This window comes from Sceloporus occidentalis, unplaced genomic scaffold (assembly GCF_023333645.1).
Source record: "Sceloporus occidentalis isolate IW3139 unplaced genomic scaffold, rSceOcc1.0.p SCAF_2, whole genome shotgun sequence".
Lineage (NCBI taxonomy): Eukaryota > Metazoa > Chordata > Lepidosauria > Squamata > Phrynosomatidae > Sceloporus > Sceloporus occidentalis.
Genome location: NW_028316982.1, coordinates 84,035,048 through 84,062,336, shown reverse-complemented (window position 1 = coordinate 84,062,336; position 27,289 = coordinate 84,035,048).

Here is a 27,289-nt window from a genome sequence, read left to right as displayed (position 1 = left end):
GCTTATTTAGCTTCCCTCTTCCTCTTCCTTCACTGTGCCTGTGTATTGTACTTTCATATGGTAATGCTGGCAACATCCCCTTATCTCCTCCCTGGCCACAATGTGCAAAAACTGGTCAACAGAAAGATTTCCCTGATGCAAGGACAATGCCATGCCCCTTCCTTTTGAATATGAATTATATTCATAAACAGCGAAAGTATTCCCTATATTGTATACCTACACATTGGCTAGCATCTTAGTAGTGGCTTATGCAGTCATTAGTACCTCTTATGCCTCTGGGAGCCATTTGTTTAGTCATTGTGGAAGTCTTAATTCTCTGCAGAATGTGCACACTGAGGAATCTTTGCTCCAGCCTATCATTTAGCTTCTCTAGTCCCCCTCCCCAACAATTTACTTCCTGATGAAGAGCAGAGGAGTGGTAGAGAGGCATTCAGATACATTCCAATAGCTGGAAGCCTAGCATTGACACCATCCTTTAGGCCCTCTGGAAGATCCTCGGGATATTGCAAAGGATGCCTTGCTGCTGTGCATCCAACTATAGGAACATGGCTAGATGTTTCTCTCTTGTCACCAGCCAGTAAAATCAACAGTGTTGGGTGGAGGATTGCCACAGATAAAAGGTGGATTTGGAGGTGTGTGAGAGAAGATATTCCATGCTTCCATTGTGCATAACTTTGTGCTACATCTCCCAATCCAGGGTTTCAATCACGGAAAGGTGGTATTTCACTGAAAACTGCATTTATTTGCTTGAAATTGTGTGTTAGTGTACATAATATAAATTAGATAGGATCTAATTCAGGATTTTGTGGTGGCGTGTGGGCTCTGGTATGAAGATACAGCAAGTTACAGTGCAATCCTATATTTATCAAGACATTCATGGGGCTAGGTTGCCACAGGATCCTAAACTAAAACTTCTAGTACTTTCAGAGAACAATTCTCTAGTATCTTAATCCAGCATGAAAGAAAAATCAGAGTGATCTTGTGTTGCTGTATTTTTGAAAAAACGTAGTTTTTTTTTCATACACTCCCCCCTTCCTTGTCTGGAGTCAGATGGCCTCTTATAATTGCAGTATCAAATCTTTGCCTCAATTTTCAACTGCAGGTGATTTCAAATGATTAAAGATGCACAACAGGGAATAAACAAAAATGCTTACATGCAATTATTTTTAATTAGTATTTGGCTATAAAGTGTATGCCTTCATAAAAAAGTCTGTTATTCACATAAACATCTGTTACCATACACACAAGGAAACACACTGTAAGTCTGTCAGCACTTCACCAAAACAGAAAATACTAAGGAAGGCCAGACAGGAAAGCCAACACTTGGAGTTTTGAAACAAAAGATATAAGTGTAACGGCCAAAACAGACATTGTACCACGCCTTTCAATTAAGGCAGTTGACAATCAAAGGAAGAGCGGTTGCCAATGGAATTATACATGAAAAAGTTAAAATAGATGGAATTATTCTTTGGAAACAATAGAATTCCATAAGCCTAGAAGGTTTTCAAACTCTTTTACTAATTTTGTACCAGTGTGCATAATCAAAGGGTTTCCTGTTTGCGTGGTGTTCATCAATAATTAAAAACTTTTCAAGAAGAAGAAGAAGAGTTACTGCACATTAAAAATAACAATCACATACAGAGATAAAATCAAGGGACTCAATCTGGGCCATTTCCAGAAATTGGAATATTGGGCAGTTGGGAGAAACTGTATGGGATTTGTTTCAAAGGATGTGTCAGACCTTTGTACATGATGCACTTGGAGGGGTGAGCTGTGTGGAAGTGGTTTGCTCAGCACATCCTAACCTAGCCTGTTGCCTGTAGATAGAGTCCAATTGTCAGAATGGAACAAAGTTAACTAACAATTAAGTCAACTTTTTCTATATGGAATGGAAGCAGAGATTAGGGACACCATCTTCCTCATTGCAGTCAACAAAATATCTTACACTAGTCCTGTTGATTGCAAACACAGCCTGGTCCTCGCCAAATAAATAAAGAACAGGGAGAAGAACACATTTTCCCATTCCCACACCAAATTCTCTCATGATCCTATTTTGTAGCTACCTTCCACCAGCGGTGGCTCCAAAAATGCCAATCTTGTCATTCATGATTCAGACTGCTATTTGTGTTTGTGTATGTCATCATGATTAGGGACACTACCAATACTTCCAAATTGCTGCAATAAACAAATGTTGGTATGGATAGGCATGGATGAAAATGCCTTTTGGATTCTTGTTGATCAGAGTATACTAGAATTTGCATAATTCAAATGTAGGAGAAATCCATCCCTAGTTATGGGCAGCCATAGGGAGCTCTGAGGCTGCATCTGCACTGCAGAAATAGTGCAGTTTGACACTTCTTTAACTGCCATTGCTCAATGCTATGGAATCATGGGATTTGTAGTTTTGTCAGATATTTAGCCTTCTCTGTCAGAGAGGTCTGGTGCCACAACAAACTACAAATCCCTAGATTCCATAGAGTGGAGCCATGGCAATTAAAGCAATGTCAAACTACATCTGTTATGCAGATGGAGCCTAAGCTTACAAGTACCAGAGTAAGAAGGCATATTTCTGACAATTCTCATTTATCAGGGTAACCAAAGAAGTGTTGATGTGACATCCTGTCACCATCAGAAATGAACAGGAAGATGATAAATGTAGCATCAGAAGGTTCTTCAAAACCTGGATATACTCCCAGCTCACAGTAGAACTAAATACTGTATTAAACTATTATTACTTCTATCTTCCCATTTTCTCTTCTACCTTTTCCTACAGAAACTAGCAAAGATTGACATAACAACATGAAGCTGAGGATTTGAAAAGGGAATATATACATCCGGACTCATGCATAGTGTGTTTTTGTTCATTTTTGCCAAAGCAGGAGGAAATGGAAGAGGAAGGGGCATCAATGGAAGAATAAAGTAGGAAGCAGAGCTTGAAAAATCCAGGGTTGGGGATTCCGGTAATACTAAATAGACAAAGTAGGTGTAACTTTTTTGTTCAGTGGGATTCTTCAATTTTAAGTCAGGGTGCGATTCATGAAGCCATCCAGCTGCTGCTGGACTGCAACTCCCATAATCTCTAACAATCCTTGTCAGCATCCAAAGACTCACATTATTCCCACTCCTGCTTTAAATGAAATAATAATAATAATAACTACTACTACTACTACTACTGCTACTAAGACAGAATATAACATAATATATTCAGATATCACTGAATTGTGGATGCACTGTGACAGCTGAAGAGGAGAACTTGTGCACACAGCTTCCTACCAGGACTTGAAAGAATGAATTTTTGAACAACAATTCCCAGAATCCCCTTTTTGCGCCATGGAAAGGTGTGATCGGAGCCATGGCATGTGGTTGCCATAGCCCCAATGTGGCACTAAAATGGGTGGCTACAAGCCGCCCCCTAGGGGCAGTCTGTACAACCCCATCACTGTGGAAGATCCAATTATTTAAATAGTTTAAAGATACAATCATTTGAAACTATAATGATTTAAACAGGAGAAATCACAATGTGTACTATTTTGCTGATTTTTTCACTTACTCAGCCCTCCTACCCCACATCTCAAATCCTGCCACCTTGTTTGTAACTCTGCACAAAAAAACAATAACCAAGCATTTCAAATAAGGCTGAACACAGAGTGTTGGAGTTACAGAAGTGATTACCGGAGATGCAAGTTGTGAATTAGTCCAGCATGTAGCAGGGCTGAGCCTGTTCATTTTAGAACTTACCTTTGTTTTTACCTTGCCTCTTAGAGCTTACCTTTGTTTCCCAAGGTCCTTTAATTACAGCCATCATTATATCTAGACCAGTATAACTAGTGCCCAAGTGAAATTCTAAAGCACTCTGAGATGACAGAGTAGTAAAGATGACCCTTTGCTCAAAAGCTGATTGGAATCCTTTCCAACTTGCATTGATTTACTAGCCTTCTCCTGCAGATCTGCATTTCATATATCTTCCAAACTGTCAAAAATATGAAAGCCATACATTATGTGGGGGGAATGGACCAGTTCATTATTATCATTTTTATTTATCTAATGATACAGTTTTTAATCAGGAGAAAAAGACAGTTGACGTTGTTTACTGCAATCATACAATGCAATCATAAATAAACATTGTAGTAGGTTACAAGTGTAACAGAAAACATCTGACATACAGCAAAAGGAAAGAAAAACCCTTCTATGATTCCCGTATAAAAGCGACAGTGTTTGCAAATCACTTGACAAAGAGCTAGAAAAAAAAAGAAAAGCACGGGACTGCTGGCAGAGGTGGTGGTGGGGGAGAAGGACATGGTTATAAATTTTTATAAATGTATAGATCAGACAATTATTCAGCAATACATTCGCAATTAAAAAACCATTTTATACATACTTTTGAGTATAAACTCATAGATGTTTATTTTCAGATTAATATGCATTAGGCTAGGCTTCTCAAATCTGAGAAGAGGCATAATTTTAGAAAACTTTAAAGTTTGTAATGGAACATATTTTGCAGAGGCTTTTAAAAGAAGTTTTGCTCTGCTACTTCTACTGATGTGAGATGGTATCTGCATGGGCCAGAATACTTCAACAACAACAACAACAAAAAGACTAAAGAACAGCCCCAGATCACTCTTTTACTTCCCACTGTCTGGCATCCTCTTCATCTAAAGGAGATTTCATTCATGGTGAAGGGAAGGATGGGCACCGAGAGCACACAAAAAGGTAAAGAGGATGGTGTTGATTATTTTAAGTTTGGTCTGGTTGAAAGAAGTGCTGTGGACCAAATTCAAAATGGGTTCAATCAATTCAAACATGGTGGCTCCAAGTTTTCAGGTCCCCACTGTTACAGATACCTGCCTCATCACAATCCTAGGGTTTGCCTCTTCCTTCATCCTGCTGCCACCAGGTTTTATTCTGAGAAATCTAAGGTAGTCAGTCTATTTGGGGGGTTAGAGGTGAGCGTCTTGCATAGCTCCTCTAAATTCTGGGCTGAAATCCAGTGTGGATTTGTCACCTCAATAACATGGAAATTACCAATCGCCCTGGGCCAGGACAAATTCCATTCTTCACCCTGTCAGTGTCAGTAACTCTCGGTCATGAGAATATAAGAATAAATATGGAAAAGGGCAGGGTTAAGTTGTGGTGTAGTGGATGGAACACTGGGCTAAAATTCTGGGAGGCCAAGCTTCAAATTCCTACTCAGCCATAGAAACTCACTGGATGACCTTGGGCAAGTCACACTTTCTCATCCTCAGAGAAATGCAGAAGCAATCCTCCTCTGAGGAATCTTGCCAAGAAAACACTATGAGAGGATCACCATAAGGCAGAGTAGACTAAAAGCCACATAACAACAACAGCAAGGATTAAGGCAAGAACACTCAGTGATGCCTCCCCTCTTTGAGTACCATCAAACATAAGAGGTCTTTAGCTAGTAGGTAATAATAAGCACCTTGATTTATGACTACAAACACTAAAATGAAATTACCTAACTACAATCTTTCATTTACAGAATCTTCAGACTTTATTTCTGTGTCTCTCTGTCGATAGCGATATTAGAAGAAGAGAAATTTTAAAAAGGGAATTTCCATCTTTGCCTGTTTTTCTTCTTTGTGATTTTCATATATATATATATATATATATATACTTCTTTTTAGTTGATATTACAAACCAACTTATTTGTGATAATTTTGTAAAGAATCAGGCCTTTCCCATCCAGCCAGGCTCACAAAAAGGTCTCTGTTTATTTCAATCATATTTATATATGTGTCCATCCAGCTGTGTGCTCACTTGTTTTATGTACCATGTGCTGCTCAAATGAATAGCAGTTTTTCAGTTTTATTTCCAGTTTTTGCATGCAGTTACCCAACCTAGATATTATTCCAGCTGTTAAGCGCATTTCAACTGCCTTTATTTTTTTTAATCATCCACTCTGAAGGCTTGGCGTTGGCGCTATCATTTATTATTATTTTATCTTCATCACAATCTGACATTAACTAAGAAATGTTCCAAATGTCAGACTATAGCAGTGATAAAATCCTAGCATGCTTATTGTACCACAACTCCTGCAGGGCCTAGATTCGGTCTTAACAACTACAATAATTATCTCATAAACCTTATACTATAAATTGTTTTCCACAATAATAAAGCTGGGAGACAAATCTCAAATTTGTCACTGAATTTCTTTACTGGAAAAAAAAGGATGCAAAACATGGCATTAATGAATTTGCTTTTGTTATTTAGATAGGAATAAAATCTTAAATAGGATTAAATTGCTCATGAGTTATAGTAGGACACAAGATTGATGATGTCCTCGTTTGTTTTTACTGTCTTACATTAAAAAAACTGGCTAATCTAATTGTGTGTGTTGTTGTTACTATATTTTTTTTTACAAAATGTATCATCTCGTAATTCTTCATAAAGGTAATTATTTACTTATGACAGAGCAGCAGTAACAGTGGGTTGAGGCTTCACATAAATTTGTACTTGGAATCAGAGAGCTCTTATGGAAAAGGAAACTTCCAAAGCCTTGATCCTTGTACTACTGATTCTAAAGGGTTTGGAGAGGGGCTACTCATGAGTAAGGAGGATGAGGATTGTTACAAATTCCAGCAGGTTATTTCTCTCCTATTAAGACATAGTTCTCTACAATTAATTTCCTGCAAATTGCAAACAACCTTCTGGAGTTTATTTCAGGGAGCTAGTGGAGTGTTGGAGTAGAGAATGTGAAAATACAAGAAATGTCTCATTCTTCTGTTTCATCCCACCTGGGCAATGTTTATCATAGGGCTGAGCAACTGTGGTTCTCCAGGTGTTATTGCACTTCAATTTCCATAACCTTCCAACATCAACCATGCTAATGGGAGCTGCAAGCCCTTCAGAAGGCCACAGGTTCCTCAACTGAGGTCTATAAAAACACAACGTATAGCAAAGTGTCATTGCATCAACTGAGGGTTATTCAACCACTCCTCTTTATCTGTAGCTGTGTAGAGGAGGAAATAATGACCACAGAAGAAATATATAAATTTAACCTAGTTAATGAGGACATTGAAAGAGTTAAAAAGTTCCCATACCTAGGCTCAAACATAGGTCAGAATGGTGACTGCAGTCAAGAAATAATAATAAGACTACAAATGAAAAGGGCAGCTATGAAAGAACTAGACAAGATCCTTAAGAGTGAAGATATACAATTAAGCACTCATTGCATTCCCCATCAGCATGTACAGATATGAGAACTGGACAGTGAAAAAAGTGGATAAGAAGAAAATAAATTCATTTGAGATGTGGTGATGGACTAGAGTGCTGAGGATACCATGGACAGCCAAAAAGACAAACAAATGGATCCTTGAACAGATCAAGTCTGAAATGTCCTTGAAAGCCAAGATGATCGAATTGAGGCTGTTGCATTTTGACCATATCATGAGAAGTCACAACTCATTAGAAAAGACAATAATGCTAGGAAAGGTAGAAGGTAGTAGAAAGAGAGAAGGGCCACATGCCAGATGGATACACTCAGTCTGGGAGGTCACAGGACTGAATTTACAGGATCTAAGCAGAGCAATGGAGGATAGGGGATCTTGGAGATGTCTCATACACAGGGTTGCCATGAGCTGAAGTAAACCTGAGGGCATTTAACAACAACAAAAGAGGAAGGGAAACTCTCCATGTAACAAGATGGGAAAAGATACAAGGGACGCTTCAATGGAAGCATCTATTCAACTTATTTGAAGTGTAATTCTGGAGAAGGGTTCTGTGGATACGGTGGCCCAGCTTCTCTGACACAGCAAGTGATTCTGCTGAACAGCACACTGGGGGACTGGAAGATTTATTTCCGGAAAGTTTAATGACAGATTCTCAATGGTGCTATTAAAACATGTTAGTGATAGTGCTAAAGAAGTGCTATTGGCAAGTCCTTAATGAGTTTTTTTTTTTTTTTTTTGGTCATTAATGAGAAGTTGCACTAGCACGATACTTCGATGATGGGACAAGTACGGTATGTGCACGACGTCATGTGAAAATGGATAATTCAAGGAAACTCCGATGAGGATTACTTTACTTTTAGATAAAAAAGCTGGGTAGTGTCTATTGGGATATTTACACAGGAAGATCGCAAGGTTAATTTAGAATTTAGGCGCAAGAGTATAAATAGAACAGTATATGATTAGTTTGTTATTAACTTTTCAGATAATCGAGAAGGAAACAAGATCAGAATAAAAGTTAGATACTAGCAAGGAAGTAATGTATGAGGAATGTATGTAATTTTTGTTTTGTTATATGCTTTACTATATGATACTGTTTGGATTTTATAATGACTATAAATCTGATTAAAAATTATTTTTAAAAAATCTTCTCGCGATCATGCAAACATGACAAGATCATAGCACTTTTCTTCCATTTCTTATCCCTGTCTTCTAAACCAGAGCCAGCATTGTCCAAAGATGACTCCTATGATCATGTGGCCAGCATGACTGCACAGAATGCTGTTACTTTTTCATCAAAGTGGTACCTATTTATCTACTTGTATTTGCATGCTTTTGAACTACTAGGTTGGCAGAAGCTGACCCTACTGATGGAAGCTCACTCATCATGCGGCACTTGGGCCTGCCAACCTTCTGACCTTATGATTATCAGAATTGGCATCTCAACCGCTAAGCCACCACATCCCTAAGACAGTGTTATTGCAATTGTATCTTTTTATTTCTGGAATTCAGCTAGCACTCTTCATGTTACTTTTGTTAGAATAAGCAATAATACACAAACTGAATGCAGTATTTAAAATAATGCATTCTCCTAATTGGATCAAGTGTTGGGCAATAGCTATGCAAAATACAAGTCAAAGTCTCTGTGTAATTTTGACTTAAAAAAATTATCAAAGAAAATTCATTCAGTACATAGATATGGGGTCATAACCTTTCTCTGTGTTCATCCACAGAGCTTATTGTTTCATTTTCTCTTCCCCTGTCTTTTACTTGTATTGAACATCTTATTAACAGTTTGTATAAATGCCTCCTCCAGAATATTACTGCTACACTAGTCTGTTGACTCCAATTTCATAAACGTGCAAGAAGTGAGCAAATTAAGTAGTATGAACTATGACAGTCCTCTGACACTGACAGTGTAAGAGTACTGGCCCACACATGCTGTACAGCATAATGATTACATTACAATCTTGTGATATTATTCAAAATGACTTCAGATAAATGAATGATAAACTAGGGGTTATGCTTCCTTTATTACAGGGCTGATAAGGTAGCTAATCAGTGTCCAAGTATATGTCATTACATAAATTATGAACTGGAGTTTGATGTGAATTCCCCAACGAGACTGAGCCCGAGTGTCATCAGCAGAGAGACTAAAGGCTGAAAAACGAATTCTGAAAACAATAGCCTTTTCTGTGTGTTTTAACCACATTAAGGAATTAAAAAAGAAATGGTAATAGATGGCTTTCTTATTTTAATTAGGGAATGTCTTGTTTTCTATTTCTATTTTAATTGCAGCAACCTGAAGTGGGGTTTCCTCTACCTGAACCCCAGTCATTTTGGTTCTGCACTGATTTATTTCTGAATCTTCTTTCAAAAATGCCAGGCTACAAATTTAAGGCATCATGCCCCACCCTAACCCACCACAGCACTCTTTTTCCCTAGTTGTGAACAGGGTAGCAACATTTAAGTCACTCATCAATTTGACCAGTTAAGAAATATTTGAACCACTAAAAGAAGTGTGTCGAGTAAATAGACGGCAGAATTTTACAGTCGGCCCTCGGTATCTGTGGGAGATCCATTCCAGATCTCCGCGCAGATACCAAAATCTGCTGATGGTCAAGTCACATTGTCCTCAGTGGTAGCGCGGCCATGTGGCCATGCCACCATTGAGGACAATGGGACTTTGCTGCTCCAGCTGCCCAAAGTCTGCCTGACTGCTCTCACCACCTCCACCACTGCCTCTTCCTCTTCCTCCTCCCTCCTTTTCTCCTTCCTGCTGCTCCTGCCTCTTTCTCTCCCTTCCTTCTTCTCCTTCCTTCTCTTCCTCTTCCCCTTCCAGCTGCTCCTGCCTCTTTCTCTCCCTTCCTTCTCCTCCTTTCTCCTCTTCCCACCACCGCCACTGCTTCCACCTCCTCTGCTGCATTCACCTGGGCTTGCTGCCTGCAAATACTGGAATCCATGAATGGCAAGTCAGTAGATATGGAGGGCCTACTGTATTTTTAAGATGCGTTCTGGTGTAGTACAGTGGTTTGAGTGTTGGAGTACAACTCTGAAGAGTTCAGTTCCCTTCTCTTCCATGGAAACCCACTGGGTGACCTTGGGTAAGTCACACACTCTCAGCTCCAGAAAACCTCATGATACGTTAACTAGGGTCACATCTTGAAGGCACACAACAACAACAGAACTTTTAACAATTGTTCATGGATACCTCTGTCTTCAAAAAATCATCCCTGGTTCTCACATGGAACAGTTGAGCATAAAGATAGCATGTTTTTTGCTTTGGAACCCATATAGTCCAGTGCAAATTTATGTAATGTGACAAATTAATTGATCAGTTAAAATGTGTACACATTATTAATTTGGAGAACATTCTTTTTGGGTTCCTCCAGAAAGAGTAAAAGTGCTGGGGCAGGTGGTTGAAGTATTTGTTGCTACACTACTAGCATTTGATTCCCACCTCTTGAGTGATTTTCTTTTTACTTCCAGATATATCAGAGAAATACATTCTTTGCTATTATCCTTTTAATTTTTTAAAGAGTTATAATGCTATAGTGCATCAATGAAATGGCACTTTTACACTAAAAGGCCACGGCAGCAGCAGCAACTGAGAGGACAAAAATTGCCCTGCAAGCCATAGGAAATGGTGTACCCTGTTCTCCCTTGCCAAAAAAAGCTTAGGAATAGCTGTAGTACAGACCCAAGAAATCACTACAAAAAGTCCTCCAGAGGAATGGAATGAGTGGGTGCCATAGCCAGTAACAACTGGCAAAATCCAGTGTGGTGTAGTGTTTTTAGTGTTTGACTATAACTATGTTGCGATAGCTCACACCTCTTTAGACTAATCTGGCAGAGTGCTGTGTAAATAGATTATTCTACTACAACCAAGTTTATTCAAATACAAATGTACTTCCTGGCAGAGTGGGAATAAATCAGATTCTGATGAAATCTGTATCTAACCTTCCAACTGCTTTGCAAATACATGCCCTGGCATTCTGTTGTGGAGTTGATCCTGCACATTTCCCTGCATATTTTGCACATAGGGATATTTGCCCTTCCAGCATGTGCTGGAGAATGCTCTCTGTTGTTTGGAAAAGACAGATGTTGGAACAATGCAGTTCAAGCAAAACACAGACTGCTCATCTTGTCTGAAGCTTGGGGGAAGACAAGAGAGGTAATTTCAGTCCTTCTATAGCACACTTTGTGATTCCTCCTTCCCATACTTGCCTATGTGAGAGTTCTCTGTCCTGTATATTTTGCACATAGGAATATTTGCTCTTCCAGCATGTGTTCTGTCAATGGAGTGGAGTGAAATTTGGAGATTGGATTTTCATGCCTACAGTTTGAAGACATAATGCTTAATATCATAAAATCATAGAATTGGAAGGGATCACAAAGGCCATTTAGTCTAACCTCCTCTCATGTAGGGAAATACTCTAAGACACTCCTGAAATATGGCCATCCAGCCTCTGTTGAAAGACCATAAAAGAATGAGATGTCGCCATGCTCAGACCATCCTGCTAGGGTTCTGGAGAGATATCTATAAAGGTACACAAATTCCCATGTGTGTTTAGGAAAGAAATGTCTCACCAAGTTCCTTCCCTAACATTAAGTCCATAAGCTTCATAGAATGTCCTTTATTCATAATTCCCTCAGCAGACATGTCCAGTGAGCTGTAAGTGTACCTTGTCTGGCTTGTGTTCTGCCTATGTGGGGTTTCTATGTACTGCCTATGTGAGAGTGTGCTATCATCAAATAGTTATACTACTTCCCAAGTTTTCTAGGTACTGGGTAGTTGTTTTTCTAAGACCCCACCCCACCCCACCGGTTCAATATTATACCAACCAGAAATTGATGTGGTATAAAATTCCATAAATTTTTATTAATTAGTTAAATGTATATATCACCCAAGCCAGTTGTCTTAGTGTTGGACTATGGAGACTGGGAGTCAAATCCCCGCTCAGCCTGGAAACCCACTGGGTGACATTAGGGCTGCCATAAGTCAGAAATTACTTGAAGGCACACAACATACACACATATCACAATTACTCCAATGAGCTCAAGGTTGTGTTGATGGCTCCCTTCCTTCCCACTTTATCCTCACAATAACTCTGTGAGGGCGTGGATGAATTATACTACATCCAAATCCTCTCCTGGAGATGGATATTCAGACTGGACAGTTTATCCAGAATTTGGAAGCCAAAAGGACCAGATCTGCTACAAATGTGATGCTGGCTAAGAAATTTGGTTCTAGCATAAGTTGGTGAATAATGTAAGTCAAAAGTGAGTTAAAGAACACTCCAGTTGACACACATTACAAGGAGTATTTACTAAATCCTGTCACAGTCAACCATAATCACGGTGCCTGCAAATTTAGTTTAAACTTTATTCTAGAACAATATTGAAAGAATTATTGTGGGTTATGCAACAGGGAAAGGGAAAGGAAATTTTCATTGTATCTTTACCTAGCTTTATCTACTTTATGGGAATTACAGTTGCACTCACATAAAGTTACGTGCAAGATTTATAATGGATCATCTGGAATAACCTACTTATATACATTTACTTTGGCAGAATTAAAATCCAGTCAGAGCTTTGTTCCAGGATGAGATGAGAAGATGTTGTTGCTGGCCTCTTGGGGCTTATAACAGAATATTTTAGAAGTGTTTCACACAATGGACCTTATCTAGAGAAAGTCATTCCGCTTATGTCCTGTTGAAATTAATGGGACAAGTACCGTTCAAACCAGATGTGACACACTGTCACACTATTTTTCTTCTGTCTTTTTCCCCCCCCAGTGAAGAGCAGCCTGAAAAGGCTGAAGGCTGTGAGTAACTAGAAGAAAAACAGGGAAAGGGAGAGGGAGTGATTTCCAACACAAAATTGCTCCTCTCCCCCAGCTACTTTTCCTCCTGCAGGGGAAAAATACAGCAACCTGTATAACATATGAGATGTTAAACAGTGACTACAGTTGCATTCCTACATCCAATTACCTGGGAGACAGTTCCATAAAACCTGGGTAGACGTGTATAAGATTTTGCACGAAGAGACTGAGTTGTAAATCAGGATGTGCCTGATTTAGGGATGATTTTTTTTCATCAACTGAGATTTTTTTAATGAATGTATCCAGTTTGTAATCTATTAACAAAAAGAATATATGCAGGGTTTTGGTTTTCAACAATCAGGGGGAAATTGAAACATCAGGTTCTTTTTGTTCTTTTTCTTTCTGAATTGTATACAGGTAAATATGCACAGTTAAAAGTAAATATATTTCATCAAGACACACAGAGATACATCAGTCATTTAATCATGAGAGCATTCACTGCATTAAGAAAAGTGTATAGTAGAATAAGCACAAATTTCCATGTTGGAAGACAAAGAAGATGTTGGAAGACAAAGGGAAATTGATTCCATATCAATCTGATATGCAACTTGCATAAGACAAAACTGCTGGTGGGATTCTGAGAAATGCAGTGAAAATTAAACTGACAGGTTTTCACACCCTCAATTCAGTCTGAGTCTTACCTCTGGCATTTACTTGGTAGGCAGCCTTAAAGTGCATCTGCACTGCAGAAATAATGCAGTTTGACAGCACTTTAAATGCCATGGCTCAATGCTATTCTGTGATTTGTAGTTTTGTGAGATATTTAGCCTTCTCTGCCAGAGAGCTCTGGGGCCACAACAAATTTCAAATCCCAAGATCCCATAGCATTGAGCCACACCAGTTAAAGTGGTGTCAAACTGTATCATTTCTGCAGTGTAGATACAGCCTTAGGCAAGACACACAGTCTCAGCTCCAGGACCCTACTGTCTGCAATGGGCTTTTTAAAAATAATAATAATAATTATATGATAGTTTATAAGGAATACAACAAATAACATGGGGCAGTTTGAACCGTTTAAATGTGCTATATAATTGAAAGAATTATTCTTGTTTCACTTGCTTTCACTTGCTTGCAAATTATTATGGAAAAAATTGAGACATTTTTTCTTCTTGTGGTTGAAAGCTATAGTATAAAGAAAACAATTTGATATTCTTGTCTCAGGTTCCCTTTTGTGGGCCTGACAGTTAGAAATAAAAAAATCATTCTTCCCACCTGTCAAGAGAAAGACAATAAACACGGACCCCCTACTGTGTTATCTTCACAGTCAGTCTTCACAGTAGACCTACATTTAAAAGTTCTGATATATTCACCTAATCTTTAATTTGTCATTTTTAGTTTCTGACAGCTGGGGATACCAGACAAACAAACAAACAATCAAACACAGTGAGAAAATATAAGTGGTGGGAAAGTTGTGTTAAAAAAAGCGAGAGAGAGAGAGAGAGAGAGAGAGAGAAATGAGAGGTTATTTTAACAGTATCTGATTCACTCCTTCTTACCATGTTGTTAACTGTCTTCAAGTAGACCTCAACTCATGGCAACCCTGTGAATGAGACACCTCCAAGACCCTCATCTTCAACAGCTCTGTTCAGATCCTGCAGACTCAGGGACATGTCCTCCTTGATTACGTCTATCCATGTGATATGCAGTCTTCTTCTCTTCCCACTGCCTCTTACGTTTCAAAGCATTATAATCTTTTCTAGAGAATTATGCCTTCTCATGATGTGGTTGAAGTACAACAGCATCAATTTAGTCACCTTGGCTTCCAGGGAGAGAGTTCATGCTTGATTTGTCCTAGCTCTCATTCGTTTGAATTTTTGGCCATCTGTGGTATCTGCAGCATTCTTCATCAGCAACCACATCTTAAATAAGTTGATTTTCTTTCTACCAACTTTCTTCACCAGTCATATCTCACACCATACATAGTAATGGGACATATGATAGCACAGTCAATCCTAACTTTAGTGTTCAATTGTATACCTTTGTGCTTCAGGATCTTGTCTAGTTTCTGCATAGCTGTCTTTCCCTGTGCTAGTCTTTTTCTGATTTCTTGACTATGATCTCCATTCTGATTAATGTTCAAGCCAATGTTTGAAAAACATTGTACTATTTCAATGTCTTTATTGTCTACTTCAAGGTTATGTAAATCCTCCATTGTCATTTTTTTGTTTTGTTTTCTTAATGTTCAACAATAAGCTTGCTTTAGCACTTTATTCCTTGACTTTCTTTGGCAATTGTGCCAAGTCTTTGTTGTTTTTTGGCAGTAGTATGGTGTCATCTGCATATTAGATTGTTGATATTCCTTTCTCAGTGTTCACTCCTCCTTCCTTCAAGTCTAAACTGGCTCTGCATATGATATTTTCTGCATCCAAATTGAATATATAGAGTGATAGAATGCAGCCATGCCTGACCCCCCTTCCAATTGGGAAACATTCTGTTTCTTTATTTTCTGTTCTGGTAACACCTCAAGACAATCAAATATAGTGGCACATCCAATTCTTTAAGAGCAATCTATAGCTTTTTGTGATCTGTGCAGTCAAAGACTTTGGTATAGTTTAAAAAGCATGTGCTGATTTTCTTCTAGAAGTTTCTGGTGCTCTCCATTATCCCTCTATGTTTGCAATGTGATCCTGCCCATGCTACCTCTTCATTTCCAGAAAGTACCACCAGGATTAGAGACTCCTTATCTGAATGTATCCACACTGCAGGAACAAAGCACTTTGATACCACTTTAACTGCCATGATGCAATGCTGTGGATTTCTGGGATTTGTAATCTGGTGAGATATTTAGCTGTTCCTGTCAGAGATCTTTGGTGCCTCACCAAATTATAAATCCCAGAATGCAATACATTGAGCCATGGAACTTACAGCTTCAAATGGCTTTATTTCTGCAAGTGTGGCAGCAGCCTTTGTTTCCGCGTGTATAGTTTCTTTTGTTCTATTTATTTATTTTTAAGTTTGGGAATTTATGATGGGAATAACAACAGATAGATAGATAAATAATGCACAGATATAGATATATAGAGACATTGTTGCTACAATGGTGTGACCAAAAGGCAGTAATTTAAAGTGTATGTGCTTGTAATTTTTTCCTGTACAGCGGGTTATGCTGTAAATAAAATATAAATATATAATCTCTATATGAACACTAAGATACATACAAATACTTATGTACACACACACAGTTCTGTTCTGTAGCATCTGGACCCCATAAAAGAATTGTTTAGAAGCAAGCGCTGTAGATTTACAATATTGTTTTCCAGCATATACATTTGCTACAAACAAAAAAACCCAACAAAAACAAACAAAAATCTTTACTGTATCCACACCAGTGACAAATCTGCCAGAAGGTGACTAGTTGATATGCCTTTTTATTACTGTTGCTGCCTTTTTTTTCTTCCCCTAGTCAAAATAAAAGAAAATCACAGGATCCTTAAAATAATAGCTGACAGCAGGTAGTTACTGAGAAATGCATGTCCCTGCCTCTTAACTTTGTAGCATCCATCCAGATGGCAGATTACAGAGCAGGATCTGCGGGTTGGTGACAAAATACATGGGTAATAGCATTCAGCTCGCCTAACTGTAAAAGTGAATTCACTATTCTGCTTTGATTGTAGACTTGACATATCAGATGAGAAGACTCTGCGGAAGAACCTGCTAGAGCAACAGCACAAATAAATGCCAGACACAAGAGTCGCTTGATGTAGAATTACAAACATTGTACCTATCATCAATTCAAATTTAGCTCAGTATGTAAAGTCTTGAGTTGTTGTTACATCACATGAACAGCAGGCTCCGAAGGCTGTTACTTGTTTACAGAAATACAAAAGAGGGTTTAAACAGCCTGGCCTCTGGTGGTTTCCTCGAGCAAAGCAACTGCAGCCATTGTTTTGCTAGGTGAAACAGGCAAAGACAGGGGAATGTTTTTAACACTCCTTCACTAGGCTAAAAGCATTTGCATTGTGCTCTGACCCTGTTGAAAATTCCCATATATTGCAGGGTATAAAAATGCTTCGTGTTCAAAGGTATGTTTACATGGACATGCGCAGAATCAAATGTGTTCCATCAATTGCCCAGATCCACAAAGCACACGATGAAACAAAAGTAAAATCAAATCAAATAAAGGAAAATGTATCCTTCTTTTATCCTGGGGTATTTTCTGGCCCCAATTGATTTGTGTTCCCTGGGGCATGTTGCATCTGCTTTGTTGCATCATGGTTCATGAGGGGTATTTTCACACTACATCACTTTAGCACCACGATTCCATTTTATCTGCCATTGTTTCTTCTCATGGAATCCTGGGATTTGAACTTTTGGGAGAGATAAGGACTTGACAGACAGGCAGCTCCATGCCCCCCTTTTAACCCCCACATCGTTACCGCAGCCACCAAGCGGCACGGCAACAATGTGCTGCCTGAAAGAAGCTGCCTAGAGTGGCTTCTTTTTTATGGTACCATAAGTGCTGTGTGTCAACATTGTCATGCCCTTTCTGGCGAGTGATGTGTACACACAGCGCGGCATGTGTGTCATCATGGCACTGCCTGTGTGGATGGTGGCGTCCTCATGGACTAGGGCTGCTGGGCATGTAAATCTAGGCCTCATCTAGGCCTAGTTCATAGTTAGGATGCAGCAAACTGCCTGTCTGTACTGGGCCATCGTTAAAATTCTCAGACAGAGAGTTCCAATCCCTCCCAATTTACAAGCACCAGGATTTCAGAAGGTGTAACCATGGCAGATGAAATAGAATCATAATGCTATTATTGTGATCTGTGAAAGGGTCCCAGGCAAGAGCACTAATTGAAATATCTCAAGAGAAAAACCAATAGATCCATTGGCTTTGCCCAATATATTTGTATTGTTTTGCTCAATATATTTGTATTGTTGTTGTTGATTATGAGAGGGGAGAAACTGTAGTGGCTGACATTTGGGAACACTGTTTAGAACTGTGCATGTGACAATGTTATGAATGTTGCACTGGAGGTCTACTTCTGTGTAGATTCTGCAATAAAATATGATTCTAGAGGACTAAAGTGTTTCCTTATAATATGGTAGAGTTAAAACACCACATGCAAGTGGCACAAATATAATTCAACCTTCTTGCTTTTACATACTCATGGTACCACTTATTCAGAGTTTGCATTGATCTTCGGCTTGTGCTTTGGAGTTCACAGATTGGTTGTATCCAGACTGACTGAAAAGTCCCTGATTTTGTTCCTGGTCCTTCTGATTTTATAGTGGATTAAAATAAACCAATGTGGGGAGCAGGTAGAAAGGGTCTCTGAACTTATTGGGAGCTGATAGAAAATATTCTGACATAATACGTACAGCTCTCCAAAATAAAATTAGAAAGAACAGGAAGAAAATCTGTGAGTTTTCAGTCACCCTGTGTCATTTGGAAAGGGAGTGGTGAATGTTTTAATCCTCATTATTCCTTCCTACAATGGAAAGTGTGGCTCATGGCTATTCTTGTTTGGTAGCTTCAAACTTTTCTAATGTCTTCTGATCTCATGCCTTGGCTGAAAGAGTCATCTTCATATGATGACCATTAGCTCCTCCACAACATTTCCATGAAGGAATGGTTATAGTATGGGTTCAAGGAGAGATCAGGACATCCAGGAGGACTGATGGCTCAAACGTATAGAGGCAGCTCCACGTCCAAATCCCCAGGAGTGGTGGTGACTCAAGAGATAAGAGAGAACCACAAAGCATAAAAGAAATGTTTGGCTCTGGTTTTATTGGGAATAAAGAATTCTTCATGAAGAAAACTTCTACTGGAAGCTTCTAATAGATCTGCAGCTGGACTTTGGAGGTAATGACAGTCATTTTGAGACTATAGATACTTCTGAAAGCAACATGTCTGTAGTTTTGCTTCTAGGCCATTTGAATTCCTGGATCCCTGTTATGCCAAAATCTGACCCCAGACAATGATTGATCTTTGACTTTGTTTCTCTCACACTTGGCTGGTCAAGCTCTCTGGAAGGGCTTTGTTTGCTGGAACATTGGCTTTGCTTCCTGGACCTGGAATTGGCTATGGCTGATCCTTCTGCTGTTTGTTGGAAGCTTTACTGCTAACCACTTTGGACTGTTTTACCTTGCTACTGGGGGTTGCCTCATTTGGAACCAGGATAGCTATAGTGTTCCAGAGGAGCACTAGAGCACCAGAGGTTTTTCTAGTGCACAAAGAAACCTAGTCCTCTTTTGTAAACACTGACAAAACTGATATAGAATGGATTCAAATGTTTGAAGGAATCATTATGATCCATCTCAAGGTTTCTGCACATATAACACCACTATCATCAACATCATCATTATCATTGTCGTGTTTCACATTAGATTTTCTAAGTATATACTTGAAAATGTAAGGTATGATTTGCTTGAAAAACTATGCATCAAACAGATACATTTATCAGGGAGTGGTGGTTGGCTGAAGGTTCACATTGATTAGTGTATATTTGGTGGAAAACCCAGTTTTGACTCTGCATATTGTACAAAATGGCCTGGAGGCAACAGCAGATTAGGACAATATGTTATGTGATGTATGAAAAGAGGAAATCTCTTTTTCTTTCACAACAATGAACAGAATTGTAGTTAAAATACTGAATATAGGTACTTAGGACCAAGCCATTATCAGAAATGCTTGGAATAACTGCCAAGAATAATTGATATTATGGATAATAATCTATTCATAGTCATATTACAAAATACAGATAGTATTCTGCATTCTGGAGATGAAAATATTCTATTTTTATTTATTTGGAAATAAAGTAAACAAGACAGGCAACAAAAAGAATATGCATAATAATGCATCAAAATCACTAAAGAAATAAAGACACACCAATTACAATCTTTAGTATATCACGGATATACTTGTGGAAGAAATAGGGTAAAAGAGCCTCAGGAAAAGCAACCCATCTAATGAAAGACTGCATATATGTTATATTATAAGAGAGATCTGCATATAATCAGGGGGAAAAATAGGCATCTGAACTTAAGTGGTATTTGAGCAGAAATCTGGAATTTCCATATAGGAAATACACACAATGTATATGATGGTGCTATCATAACTTTTTTAAAAAAAGTTAAGGTTCCTGAATGTCTACATAAATGTTTATATATGGAAAGACTCCCAATTTTTTCATCTCTCAGAAGGCCTTGGGGCCTTAATACTACTTGGTGCTGCATTCAAAGAATTGGGCTTGTATCCATGAATGTGCATGCAAAAATAAAAGCCATAGTCTTAAAGATGCCTCCACATTTCCATTTTTCTCCTCCCCCCTCCTTTCTCCTTTTTATGCTGCAAGAAACTAACATTGCTACCTCTTTGAAAAAATCCAGATTTAGTGTTGCAAAGGCTTCTTTTGCCCATGATCTGCTAAGAGCCATTCACTTCCATCCTTAGCTTCCATCTTAACCAGATGAAATCTGACATTAACTTCTTCCATTTGGCCAGAGATAGAGTAGTGAGATGAAGCAAAATTGTATGGGATAAGAAGGGGAGATACACAATATATTAATCTTTCATGTAGTTATTCTGGCTAACCATGATAACTTAGCCTTACTCCAATTTTTAGTGTCAGAGTGAATTTGTGCATACATGGGCTGATAACTGAGGCTATTTGCGATGAGGTTATATAGTTCATGTAGCACTGGAAAGATGTAAATCCCCACATATCATCCAAGGATAGTCTCCTACACAATGGGCAATCTTCACTTCAGTTTAATGTTTCGAAATGTTCACCCAGTTCTTTTCATGCATCCAACTAATCTCTGATTATACAGATCCTTTTTTTAAAAAGAAAAAAAGAAAATAAAAGAAGGTAAAGCTAATTTATTTTAAATCATGGTATTGGGAAGGATATCATTTAGGATGCTTACCAGCTGGGGCAGAAGGCCCACTAAAGCTTCCTTGCTAGTTGGTTATTCAGCATCTGCTTATAAACCACTAATGAATGAGAATCAATCACCCTCTTAGGCATTCTGCTCCGCTGTCTTTCTGGAATTTGTTCTTAATACAGTGGCCCATTGTTATCTGCTGAAGTTTGGTTCCAGGACCCCTACCCGACAGATACCAAAGTCCATGGATGCTCAAGTCACATTAAATATAGTGGCATAGTAAAATGGTATCTTTTATATAAAATGGCAAAATCAATGTTTGTTATTTGGAATTTGTACTTTTAAAAAATATTTTCAACCCATGGATGCTTGAATCTCTGAATAAAGAATCTGTGGATATGGGAGGTTGACTGTATAGGGGTGGTCAGCCTTTGCGCCTGACTCACTATACATACACATGAGCCCACATGGATGTGCACACTAACACACAACATACATGTACACTCATCTATGCATACTCTACAAACCTTTGTCACTCCATACAGTGATATGACTGGTAGCACAATCCTATGCAGGTATACTTGGAAACATGAAGTTCAGTATTCTGTACCCCTCAGGAAATACCCATAGGATTGCATCAGTAAATAAAATAAAATGAAATATAAACACATAAATATGGGTTAGAACTCTAAGACATTTCTTACCATTCATATCCACTATTAGCATTAGCATTAACATCATAACAACACAGGATAGCAAAAAGCAAACGTACCAACACAAATGACTGAATGAGCAAGATTAAAAATTGATAGATGATCCAAATTGTCCAGCTGAATGTATCTCAGACTAGTTAAGGTGGGGAAAAACCCTCAATGGGTTCCATTAATAAGCTTATCACATGGCACTTGAAGGAATGGAAACAGAATGGAATAGAATAGAATGGAAAGGGGGGGGGGGACTTGTGTTACCACATGGAAGAATGCCACTGATGCTGTTGGGAGTCCCCAAGCCATTCCCCAGCCATTCCATGGCAGCCAATTTTGAAGAATGGTTCAAAAATTGTCCTTCAAAACCAGCTGCCAGGAACAGTTGAGGTACAGCTTGGGGACCCCCAGTGGCATTGGCGGTGTTCTCCCATGCAGTAACGCATCCCCCCCATTCCGTTCCATTCTGTCCCTATTCCTCCAAGTGCCATGCGATAAGCTTATAAGAATACATGCTACACTACATATTATATATGTTTTTGTAAATTAAGAAGCCATTTTATATTTGAACAATTGATGTGATCCAAGTGACAATTTCTTCTTCTTCTTCTTTAAAAAAGAAAAAGCTCACATCAGTTAGGATTTTGCTTCATAAAAGGTTTCATTTTATGTTATGGAATTAAAACTTCTAAAAGGCAGCTTGCAGCATCCACTGAACCACATTTCTTCACTAGGATTTTTATGGTGTGAGTGTACATAGATCGATCTAAAATTGTTCACTCACAAGTAAGCTTTATTAATTTCGGTAACTCCAAGTAAATATACTTTGGATTGTTGTATATGTCCTACGGAAATGAAAGACAAAACCTTTGTTTACTACATAGTAGCTAGAGTGCACCTTAAATCACAGCTAGACAGATGCATGGGTATATTTTGCTGGATGCTATGGGTGTTCAAATAATTTATGTTGCTGTTGTCTGAACTGATGATCATCTAATGATCTTTTCATATCATCAATTGCTCATAGCAACAATTAACTTTGTACTTAATCTGTAGTTATCTAAATACTATGGTTGGTAATATCTGCCAAAAACAAATAAACATATTAGCAGGATATGGTTAAATGATCTGGATAACCCTATGAGCCAACATAGCAGGTGGTAATATCCTGTTCTTAAATTACATTTCAGCAAGTGAACATAATAAATCCTCTTGTGTTATATTTCGCTAGTAGCAACGTATACTCACATTATTCTATTTGACCTCATTACGGCTAATCATTATCACATTTTTAATAGCTGCCACAATGAGTGAAACGGTTAATACAGTATTTCTTGCCGAAGAGAGCCTGTCAGGTTATTGATGACAAATTAAAATTAATAAAGAAGATCTGTGTTGAATTTGAGGGTATGGAATAACTCCGAGCATCCAGATGATTGGGAAGGCCTCTGGGGTCCTCTGTGAAGAATAATGTTTTTGGTGTACGTGTATTGTCTTGAAAGCAACGCTAAAACTGCCAAATCTCTGCTTTTGCCTGGAAGACTTCCTGAAATAGGAGCTGTATTCTTTTGGCCCTCATCACATGTAATTTATTCCTCAGAGAGATATTTCCTGTTCTGTACACCTTTGCTTGGCGCCATAATAATAGAATGTTTCTGAGGTTCTACAGTTTTATTTACCTCAGTAAGAACCTTTACAAGAGCAATCTCAGCCAAACACTGTAGGAGTCCAGATAATGTAACAAATAACTAAAAGTTCAATACAGCATTTCTTGCCACGTACACTGGCTCTCCTTTCCAGTGCATTTACCCTGTGACTATTTACTTTAGTCTATTTTGCTATTTCTTTCCCCAAATCGCTTATTCACTAAGGGCAGTTAGAAAATCATATGCCTTCCAGTCACTCCCTGTATCTAAATTGCACTAGTATTCCTCTCTCCCTCAATGTAACTCATTTCTTGAAAGGTTTATATTTACATATCTTTTGCATCCTCTTTATCTATTTCAGATTTCGGTGTATATTAAAGGTGCACACTCCATAGGGAGCTGGGGAGAGAAAAAGTCATTCACCATCTGGGACTATAGTTCAAGGCCATCCTGAGGTCCTGAATTAATTGAATGGAGCACTATTAGTTCTGTCCTTAGTAGACAGTAGTCCACATCATGGAATCACCAGACATAATTTTGACTGTGCCCAGGAGGCATACCAGCAAGACTGAATTATCTCCTTCCAAAAGAGAAAGTGGTCCTTTGAGGTCAACACTGGAGGTCATTTGTGGGTCAGAGAAACTCCGACACTTGGCCTGGCCCAGTGAATGGGGAAGGGGTCCTATTCCAATTATCGCATGTAAGCAATCCATGCAGAATTTCTTTACTCAAAGGATTTTAGGAACAGGAAGCACACTTGAAAATCAGGATCCATTACAGTACAGGATTACTGGAGAGGGAAAGCAGAGAATAAAGGGATGCATGGCATTCATATGAACTTAACTGGGCTAGATAGGCTTCTGAACCATTATTTGCCTATCTAGCCCAGTTATATGCTGGCTGTGCATCATAATAAATACACATTCATTCATTATTTGCCTAGTACAGCTCTTCTGTGTTTTTCTCTTGTGGTGTTCAGTGTGAATCCAAATGAATCATATCTTCTTTTCTTTATTCCTTTCATATGTTGTTATGAAGCACGGTATTATAGTTCACACAGGAAAAGCTGCAATTAAGGAGAAACATAAAGGTGGATGGCAAACAATTAGGCAATTGTATTTAGGTAGATATTCTAGTAAGCATTATTAGCTTCATTTCAAATGGAAGGTTACATGTAAGTGTCGTAATTTTGAGGATTTAGCTTAGCTTTGTCCAAAGGCTTAAAAACATCCATCCAAATATATTGTTAATTTGAACCATGTCCAATATTTCCACAGCTCAGGAAATGGTCAGGCAATGGGGGAAATTGTCATACATTTTGGGGGTTTATGTCTATATGCTGAAATATAACTTTCCTTCAAATGGGATTAAGAGGCTGCTTAACATGAACGTCAGTAACAACCGTGTGAAATTCACATGGTTGAAAAATACCTGTCAGACGTGCTCTATGTCATTAAAATGTAAAGTAAAATATAGAAAATGAGGAATTAATTCATTTAAGCATTTTGCCCACCCGCCTTTTACTTTTCCACAGTCCCCATGGGAATGATTCTTGAAGTGTATATCACCAGCAGACTTATTTTTACCATTATTTTTAACTTAATGAGTATACCTTGCACATCAGAGAGAAAGCACAAAGGTTAAATTTTACATTAAGATCACATTGCAACATGGTATGCAAATGTTCCTATGCAAATGTAAAGCTTCTGGAAGATAAATGTGTTATATCTTTAACCAGTTAACTATGACTGTGAAGTATGGTGTGAGATGTTCAGTGGTTTCATTTTTATATCTTTCTTGTAAATAATGCATAAAGTATGTAGATGTTGTCAAAATATGATTAAGCTATTAGCTTTATAGTTTTCATAGTTAAGAATGTGTTCGGCATGCAGCTCCTAATAACTCATTTCTAAATGCAGAGACTATTATAAAATATTTCTTGTTCAAGTAAGTGCTATCATGTGACATAATGATTTTGCTTAAAACCAAGTTAAATGAGGAGTAAAATTAAACAATAATGCATGAATTGTGTTTGACTAATTTTGTGTCACATTATATTAGCCAGGCTTTCAAAATATGTGTTAATGACAAATAGGGTAAGCCCCTAACATACTTTTTACATCTGTAAAAATCACCCTTAAGTCATTAACTTCTAAAGGTTCATTTTGTTTGCAGTTTTTGTAGCCAGTGGCTTTTTAGTGATTACTTCGGTCTATAACACTAGATGCAAGCCCCCCCCCCCCCCCTAAAGAAAACATTTTATATAAGTCATTGAGACTTATTGCTAACATTTGGGACATATTTCTATGCATTATAACAATGTCTAATAATTGATGAACTTTGCAGTTTTGTAGTAAACACTGCTAAGGGTGAATTTTTAATATGAAAGTTTAATTTACATAAGGAGCAATGGGGAAAAAAGAAATCACCAAATGTGCTTTGAACCAACAATATGGGTTACATAAGGCTCTGATCTGTCATCTGCCAGATAGGCACAAAAAGTGATTCATTTAAGATAATCAATGCTTGGTAACAGTCTTCTGTTTTTGGACTGAGTCCAGTACAACCAACAGAGTGTAATGCATGCAGTTACCAAATCCAGCAAATGTATCTACATACACAGTGATCCATGCTGGATTGTACCCACAGTACAAAATCAAACATTAGAAGAGCCCTGCTGAATTACTCCAGTGGTCTGTCCAGCAGAATCCTGTTCAGAGCTTGGAAAAGTTGTTTTTAAGAAGCGTGGGCATGAGAATATTTATTTATTTCATTTATGTGCCCCCTTTCTTTCAGAATGGGATCCAGGATGGCTTCCAGAAACAGTAAATTGAAAACATTTATAATAAAAATTGTAAAATAATTAAAAATCTCCACATTAAACACTATAAAATCATTTAAAACCACACAGAAGTTAGAGCAAATAAAACACACATCCAAATAAAAAAACCTTCCCTGCTTAACCATTAAAGCCTGCTTAAACAAAAATGTCCTTGCTGGTGAAAGAAAAGCAGGGAGGAGGCCAGCCTAGCCTCCTGTGGAAGGGAGCTCCTGAGAAGGGGAGCAGCCACTGAGAAGACTCTCTACTGTGTCCTCACCAGGTGAGCCTGTATTGATGGGGAGGGACCAAGAGAAAGTCTTCCCCTGAAGATCTTGGCATTCTTCAGGTTCATTTCAGGAGATATGTTTTTTTAGGTAGTCTGGATCTAAGTCATATAGGGCTTCATTGGTCATGACCAGCACTTTGAATTGTGCCTGTAAACAAACTGGTAGCCAGTGAGGCTATTTCAACAAGGGAATTGTATTCATCTTATAACTAGCCCTAGCCAGCATTCTGGCCACCACATTTTGAACCCACTGAAGTGTCCAAAGGCATAATAGCTCAAACATGATATAATCAAGGCATGCGTACTGTAGCCAGATCTGACATTTTAAGAAATGGGCTGGTGCACTAGTTTTAGCTGTACAGATTAACTCTTGACCATTGTTGAAATCTGGGCATTGAGGCTCAGAGCTGACTCCAGGAGCACACCCACGCTGTGAGCCTGAGATTTCAGGGTGTGTATGTAACCCCATTGAGCACTGCAGCTACAATGGGGTCATGTTGGCATAATACCACTGTTCAGTTATGAGTGAATTCAGCATGCCATTATACTAATTTTTTCTGCTCCTGGGCTTCCTGTAGTCATATGGTTGTGTTTCTTCTGATGCAGCACAGCTCTTCTTTAATATTCTTTAAGAAAATGGCATTTTCAAAAAGGAGGATTTCCCTCCTCCCCAGTTTTTTCAAGGGAAAAAAATGCTACACTGTTTTTGAAATATCACATGTGGGGATTTTTTTTTTATTTTTTTATTTTTTTTTTTTTTGCTCATGATTTCTGCAATTTTTGAAAATGCAATTTGTATAAAACTCACATTTCTGAGCAGAACTATTGTCTTTAGCCTTTATGAAACAAAGCACACACAGGACAGAAACTTTTTGTGACCACTATGGGAAAAATGTCAGCCAATGCCAGTTTTTTCCACATGGCCATTTTTGCC